Here is an 8,882-nt window from a genome sequence, read left to right on the forward strand (position 1 = left end):
TAGAATCTAATGACTTTATGTCTGTAAACACAGTGATAGAGTCAAGAGATGGTATCTTTAATGAAGAAAGATTTACATATATACCTAGACCAAGGACATGATTCGTCACTCTTCCAGCAAGAGTACTACTAAAGCTGAAGATGTTTCTGGTGGTGCAAGTTTTGTACCTAAACCTAGGAAAAGCACCAGAGCTAGAAAAGCTAAGTCTTTTGGATATGATTTTTAATTTTAACTAATTGAAGGAACAAGGAATGAGACTATATGTAAAACTCGATATTGTTTTAATATTGAGGAATATCCAAAGAATTTTAGTGATGTTATGGCTTCTAGGGATGTTTATTTCTGGAAAGAAGTAATCCAGGATGAAATTAATTCTATCATGCATAACAATACCTGGGTATTGTCTGATTTACCTCCTGGTTGCAAGGCATGAGGATGTAAATGGATCCTCAAAAGAAAAATGAAGGTGGATGGCACAATTGATAAGTATAAAGGCATATTGGTTATCCAAGGCTTTAGACAAAAGGTAGACATTGATTTCTTTGATATTTATGCTCTTGTTGCCAGAATTTCCACTATTAGATTATTATTAGCTCTTGCAGCTATACATAATCTTGTGATTCACCAAATGGATGTGAAAACTGCATTCTTGAATGGTGACTTGGATGAGGAAATATACATGAAACAACCTGAAGGGTTTGTGATGCTTGGAAATGAACACAAAGTATGCAAGTTGAACAAATCATTATATGGTTTGAAACAAGCACCAAAACAATGGCATCAAAAGTTTGTTGATGTTGTCTTGTCTAATGGTTTTTCATTAAACCAAGCTGACAAGTGTGTGTATATAGAAAATTTGATACTTTTGGTAAAGGAGTCATGATTTGTTTATATGTGGATGATATGTTGATTTTTGGTACTGATTTAGAAGAAGTTGATAAAACTAAGAAATTCTTATCATCTAGTTTTGAAATGAAAGACTTGGCAGAGGCTGTGGTAATTCTTGGTATAAGAATTAAACAAGGAAACAATGGGATTTCAATTTCTCAATCTCATTACATTGAGAAGATATTGAAAAAGCTTAACTTTGAGAATTGTTCTCCTGGTAGCACTCCTATAGATCCTAGTCTCAAGCTTCTACCTAATAAAGGATCTCGAGTTTCTCAACTTGAATATTCTAGGGCTATTGGTCGTCTAATGTATGCCATGATTAGTACTAGGCCTGATATATCATATGCTATGGGAAGGCTTAGTAGATATATTAGTAATCCTAGTACACATCATTGGCAAGCTGTGAGTAGAGTGTTCAAGTACTTCAAATTGGACCATGAATTATGGTTTAACTTATAGTGGATATCCTTATGCTTTGGAAGGTTATTTAGATGCCAGTTGGATTAACAACTTAGAGGATCACTCCTCTACTAGTGGTTGGGTATTTCTTCTTAGAGGAGGTGTCATTTCTTGGGCATCTAAGAAACAGACTTATATTACTAACTCAACCATGGAGTCTGAGTTTGTTGCTTTGTCTGCTACTGGTAAAGAAGCTGAGTGGCTAAGGAATTTGATTTATGAAATTCCATTGTGGCCTAAACCGATATCTACCATTTCTATCAGATGTGATAGTGTTGCAACCTTGGCTAAGGCTTATAGTCAAGTTTACAATGGAAAGTCTAGACATTTAGGTGTTAGACATAGCATGATTCATGAGTTCATCATGACTGGTGTGATATCTGTGGAGTTTGTAAGAACTCAATCGAATTTAGCCGATCATCCAACCAAAGGGCTAGCAAGAGATCTTGTGCACAAGGCGGCTGTAGGGATGGGCTTAAAGTCCACTTAAAATCTTTTATATTTAGATACCCAATTCCCATCTAATGTGATATTAGATGTTGAATTTAATGTGGAAAGCATGATATTTGAAGATTGGAACACATTATTATCACCATCCCAACGTATGTGTTCAGTACTGCAAGTAAAGGAGGTTGACTTTATATTCTTAATAGGTCTTTTCGAAAATTACATTTGCAGGTGCAAGAATAAAAGGACTACCTATATAAGCATGAAGTTTAGCTGCTTCAAGAAGTTAGGACTTGGCTTTCATATGCTTATTGAAGGATGGGACACAAGCTAGTAAAATATAGTGTTAAATTAGAACTTATTAGACGTGTGCATTATCTTCTTGTCTTCACTATGGATAGAAAGGCTCCAATCCTTAGTGACACCCTGATATTCAAATACTTGGATTGTGTAATATACTAATGTGAAATTCAATCGTCACGACATTTCATTTATGCATCAGTTTGTTGGTGTTATGTTTCATTTTAAGTTAATCAAGATTACACTTAAATGGGAGAGGTTTGTTTGTGATTTGTTATCATCAATATTATTTAAGTGTAATGGGGTTACTTTTTGTGTAACCAAAAGTGATCTTGATAAATATTAAACAAGTAAGGAAGGTGTGGAGTACACACTTGTTTAAATTTGATCAAGTTTCAAAGTACACTGTCATTTAGGGGCGAAGCCACTAAACGAACGGGGGTCAGGGGGCAGCACCCCTAGGAGCGAGGTCCAATGAATGGTAGCCCCTGGTGGGGTCCAAGGGGAAAACCCCCTGGCTGGGGTCTAGCTGCCAGGTCAGTGCGGGAATTTTTTTATAGGGTATGCTACTATATTAAAAATGCATCACAAATTCAGATTTTCAGAGAATTGACCATTGTTTGACCCTTATCCAAAATTCCGTTTTTATGTCAGTTTTTATAGTTTTATGACAGTTTGAAAATGTCATATGACAGTTTACAGACAAAGGTCATAAAGTTGGTTTTGGTCTCATTTCTGGTAGATACGGAACTATCATCAAAACATTCTAAGTTCTTGTCTCTTTGAGTCTTATTCGATTAAAGAATATTGGGAGTACCACCCAAATGCTTTAATCAGAATTCCATGCCTTTCTATACCCCAATTTCTAACAAACTTTTGATCTAAATTTGAAATCCCGCCAGAACATTTAAGGTACAGTTAAACCTACACCAGTTGTTACTACTTAATTAATTCTGTCACTTTTACCTCTAACCCTTTTTCTTCTTGTGCCTCTTAACCCTGTTCTTCTTCTCCACCACAGCAACCCACAAGTTTTGAACACCACACCGTTTGCTCAGACCCTTCCTGTGTGCTTTAACTGTGGTTCAACTGACTAGTCCTCCTCATCATGCCGATCACCACATATGTCCCTCGAATCCTTCTCCTCCCCTCAATTTTACCTATCCCATACCTCTTCTCACTAAGTCGCCAAATCATTATCAATGCAACGATACTCGTCTGGACGACTATACATCTTTACTGGTTGTCTTTTCGCCATAGAAAAACATTATTTTGGTGTTGTAGTTTTTAAGTTACATTCATTGGTTTTTTTTTCTATTTCCCTTTGTTGTTATAGCTTTGATGAAATGTGATATTGACATCATTATGCATAATCATGTTTTAGTTGTCATTTTTTTTCTTTCCAGTTTATATAGGTGTACTTAAGGTTTGTATTTGTAGAATCTTTAAGCTTATGTACTGAGGATAGAAACATGAAAAAATATATTCTAAACCTAAGAGAAGCAATATATTGATTACGTAAGTATATCTCATATATATTGCTCTTTTAATTTTCCTGTGCAATTATTCTTTGGAGTGATATGAATATGACTTTTTAATATGTGTTGTCGAATTGTTGCAGAGTCATGTGGGTTTGCAAGAAAAGGTGCCTTAGAGGATTTAAAGATTAGTTGCTTTTTACATGGTCTTGGTACTTTCTTGTCTTTTACAAGAATGTGATTCTCATTTGTTTTTGAAGCACGTCAATAAGGAAAGCTTAAATTCTATGAGTCTTTGGTGAAGCATGAATCCTCTTTGTTGTATATCTTGACCATTCTTCCCTTGGTGGGGCTTTCTCAAAATTTACCATTTTCTGAGCGGCCATGATTTTTTTTCTCAAGACTTGATAGTCTGCATATATTTTAGTTGTACGAATATTCACGATGTGTGAAGAATTATTTTTTCTACATCTAGAACATCTTGCCCTTCGTGATGCTCTGCTGAAATTCATTATTTTCTGAAGATGTGGTTGCTTTAACCCATGACTTCATGGTTTTCACATACATGTTGTGCGAAGACCTTAAAAACCTCAATAATTTCGATCTTTTTGATGCTTGGAATTTAGTTTCAACTCTTCTATTATTCAAGTCTTCTATTATTTCTACTAGTTGGTTATTTGTGTCCATTTCAATTGTAAAAACTTTTTTATTGATCTATTGGGCAACAGAAACCGCAAATAATTATGATATAAGACTTAAAACAACTAGATCTAACTCAACTATCCATGTAACTTATAGAATATAATAGAAAAACAAATCATACCTTCTCTTTCTTCATATGTTTCTTCTTTTGATGAGCTACTTCTTTGGACTAGAGAACCCAACGAAATGTTCCACTTCTGAAATTGCACCCAAGAAATAAGTTACAAGCAGATATAAGAAACCCTCGAACTAAGAGCTTCAAAAATAATCAAAATCTCGATTATGTGGTCAACCATGATGTGGTAAACACCTTGCCATGACGTGTGAACTGTCCTTGAGGAATTCTTAGGGGTTTTAAGTATTCTAAAATTTTGAGACTAATTGTTATTTTTCTCATGTACCAAAACCGGATTTGGAGCCCTCTATTTATAGGGAGGTGATTTGAAACCTTAGAGATAATTAGCAAGCATAGTTATAACTATTTATGGAATATATTTTCAGTCCTTGAGGAATTCCTTTATTTACTATTAATTACTTAAGAAAATAAGTTTGTCTAATATATATATTTTAAGATTTGCTTTATTTTGTTCTTACGTATAACCTAAAAGGATACTGTTATTTATTGTAATATTACCGGTCTTATTATTACTGTGGACATTATTCTCCATCAGCTCATACTTGCACTCAAGCATCAACAATTGACCGTTCTAATACTTATTAGGAACAACAGTACGTGGCAGTCCAATGCAACTATTGTACTTATAACAACTTTGCTATAAACAACCCTAAAACTGATAACCTCAAATTACTTTGATCTTCATGATATCTTATTATGAACTAGAGACATGGATCTTGATCAATCTTGTGGTTCAAGATTCTTTTTCATGATATCGACTTCTGGTGACATTTAGATTGAATATTGAATCTAATTAACTATATCTAAGCTTTTGTCACACCCCCAAACCGAATTGGCGGAAACATTCGGGGATGGAGGACATCATGTACAGTATCATAACAATGCATAATAGTAAGAATAAGCAACAACATCCATTGCATTAATAGAATAGTTAAATACATGTGTTTTCTTTAGTAAGGTTTAAATAACACCAAAAATGTATAATAAAAATAAAGACGAGTCTTGAATCCACTCCGTCCTTCAAAGGCTGAATGGGTGTACCTGTCTCACTGGTTCCTTGAGAATACAAGTTATTTTGTAAGAGAGTATTTGCATAAAATGTTGGTGAGTTCATAAGAGTTTATTGTCATTTAGATAATAAAAACCTCTAAATGTTTGTACTAGAACGTTCAAAAGTTTGTAAAGTTTTCCCAGAAAATCCTATATTTCCTGCTTATGATTAAAGTAGCCTTCTACCCAAGGCTCGACTGTTTTACATGTTTACTCTCGTTATAAAAATGTAATGTTTGCATATATACCTGGGATAGTATGGAAAAATATAGTAGTACTTTGTATCTATGTACAAGTATGTTTTCTCCATTTATTACTATTATCTATTAGGAAAATAGAATGTTTTAACTCAGTAGTGACACTACTGAAATCTAAAATGATAAAAATGAAGACTCATAGTTGTATTAAATGTACTATACTCCATGGAGAGTCTTATTGCCTTTAATTCTGATATGGTTAATTAAAGGTTTAGATGTGAATTAGTTGTAACCATATTGACTGACGGCTGAATACCTGACGACCTTCTGGCGTCATAAAATAGTAAGGTGACATTTTGTCACCCCTTGTCTTACCGACTGGGACTGTTGGTAGCAGTCGGGGTGTGGGAGTGTCTGTCCCGTATAGATCTATACACACGATGCCCGCTCTCCCTCCAAGAGACTCTAGTTACAAATGTGATACAATAATGTATTGTTTGTATCATGAAGTAGTATTTCACATTCTAGTTATCGTGTTCTTACTGTACTTGTATATATATGTATATGTTTGTTCCTGTTCTTGAATATGTATATTTAATCTTCCATTCTTTTTATATATAGATGCATATGTATTTGTTCTCTTCCGTTCTTTGTATATGTAGATGTATATGTATATGTTCTCTTCCATTGTTTGTATATGTTCTTTAAACTATACCTATTATAGTTTACTAGATGTTTGTTTTGTTCTTGACTTGTAGAAAATATTCAATTTCTCAGCTTGAACAGCTGAGTCAAGTATAACTTTTAAAGATAAAAATTATATTCTTATACGTATTTAGTATGAGTAAATTGACAATCGGACTAGTGTATCCTACCCTAAGCCCACAACCAAACAAGGAACAGGAGTCATGGTTATCCATAATAGTCCTAAGTCCATTGAAGCATACTTGTACACTAATACATAAATAAATATGGTTTGGAAAGTAAAGTGTCTGACAAAAGTTTAAAAGTAGTTTAAAAAGGGTTTTATAATGAAGTCTAACAATGTTTTAAAAGTAGTTTTGAAAATGTGTTTGAAAACGGTTGAAACAAGATGTATAGCAAATATATAAATGTTTATTCTAAAACAATTTCAATTGTGTTCAACTTGTATCCCCCCTAAAAGCACTTAAAACAGTTTAAAAGGTTGATTGTAGGGGTATGAACTCACCTAAATTTAATGATACGAATGTAAGCTCGACTGTGGGATGCTAAGTGTCAAGTGAAGCCTTGAGCACAACCGGATATTATTAAGCATATAATGGCACATATATGTATATAATTAGTGTATAACTCAACTAATTATGATAGGGAGTCACCTTAGGGACTATGAAACACTTATTTTGAAGTGTTACAACCACATATGATTGCATATAAGGGGTATATGGCCTCACAAATAGTGTTTAAGGCTAGAATGCATCAGTTTTGTGTGTGTACGGCCAGGGTATGCGGCCCAAGTGGCTGTGCGGCCGCACACTCACTATGAAACATTCCAAAGTGTGTCTTATAGCCTTAGGAATCATCTAGGAAGTGTGTTTTAGCCATAACTTAACTTAAAGGGATGTTTGTTACAAATTTGGGCCTTAAAAAGGGTGTGTACGGCCACACAAGGGGTGTACGGCCGTACACCCTTGACGATCTTGTAAAAACAGTCAAAAGTGTGTTTCAAGGCTAAATCTTGCATCCTCTAAGTGTTCTTGATCATGTTATAGTATAGAATATGAGTTTGAGACCAATATGCACCAAACATAGGGGTGTACGACGACATGGGGTGTGTACGGCCATGCACTCCTTGATGATCATGATTTGGACGATTTCTAAGGAGCATATCTAGTAAGTAACAAGCATAGGAAGTGTTAATTACGATATAGAAGCCTTTAGGGGTGTTTGAGGTCCAAGAACATAGTAGGTGTTCTTAGTGTTTTTGGTGAAACTGAAGAACACTTGAAGATCAATCAAAATGAAGTGATTTCATGGATGAAATCAATGATCCTTACAAGATAGAGGCGGGAAATCAACAGTTGATGGGAAGAAACACTTACAATCTTGAAGATCTAGCTGAAAACCGGAAGGTAGTTGAGAGAGAAATGAGTTCTTGGCTTAGGAGTGTGAAAAGGGCTGCATGAAGGCTAAGTCCCACATGTATAGCTCAGAGTGTATGGCCAGAGGGGGGTGTACGGCCGCATACCCAGGTGTACGTCCGTACACTCCTCATGTTGGAGTGTTTGGCTATTTTGGGAAGTGGTGCACTTGTGGAACCAAATTCTAAATCCTAACTTTGAAGGTACTAGGCTTAGAACACTCTAATTGACTCTAAACAATGCCACAAGATAGCAAAACGAGTCTGACCTTGATTGGAACATTTATTTATGAGTAAAGTTTACTATCTTTTGTCAGTTGTTTATCTTGTGTTTCAGTTTTGCATGTTTTACTTCCTAAATAATTGGATTGTTCAAATTATCCACAGTCGTTCATACTTTGGGTGTACGTTATGAAGAATGGTTGTCATGAATTGGCTTGTAAGTAAAGGTTTGGTGTAATGTTCATGATTACTCCTGACATAGGATTTGAGTATTTGATTAAACCCATGCTCATTTGAATCACTTCATGGAATTCATCATGAGTGATTGTGAGACGATAATATTATATAATCTTTAAATTGGGATATATGAGTTTTTGTTTACGAGTTGGTTGTGCATTGATAATGTGTAAACGCATTAGTAACTTGGTGTTATAAAACACATTGTTGTGTACGGTTTGATGAGAAAATAGTACAAGCATATAAGTCAAAGTTTATCAGATCCTTTTATCCAACGAGGGTAAAAGCGATATCTTAGGCCCCTCGATGATTTTGTGTTGACTTATGTGCCATGCCCGGTCAGGCTTGAATTGATGTGTTCAATTAAGTTCTATGTTAGACAAATCTGAAATTGGGAAACAAACTGTTGGACATTGAGAATGACTCTGTTCCATGTCTTTATCCACATGATATCTTCTATAACAGAGGATTATATGATCACTTATCAAAATGGATGCGTCAATTGACTAGGTCAGAGTTTGACGGCTGCTTTTGAAAGCGACAATTGCTCATTATATTCTGGAGTCATACATGCAATTATAGTTATTAGACTTATCCAAGTGGGAAACTATTGGATTAAGTGTCTAAGCCCATAACTATATTTG

The sequence above is a fragment of the Lactuca sativa genome, chromosome 2, assembly GCF_002870075.4.
Source record: "Lactuca sativa cultivar Salinas chromosome 2, Lsat_Salinas_v11, whole genome shotgun sequence".
In the NCBI taxonomy this organism is placed as follows: domain Eukaryota; kingdom Viridiplantae; phylum Streptophyta; class Magnoliopsida; order Asterales; family Asteraceae; genus Lactuca; species Lactuca sativa.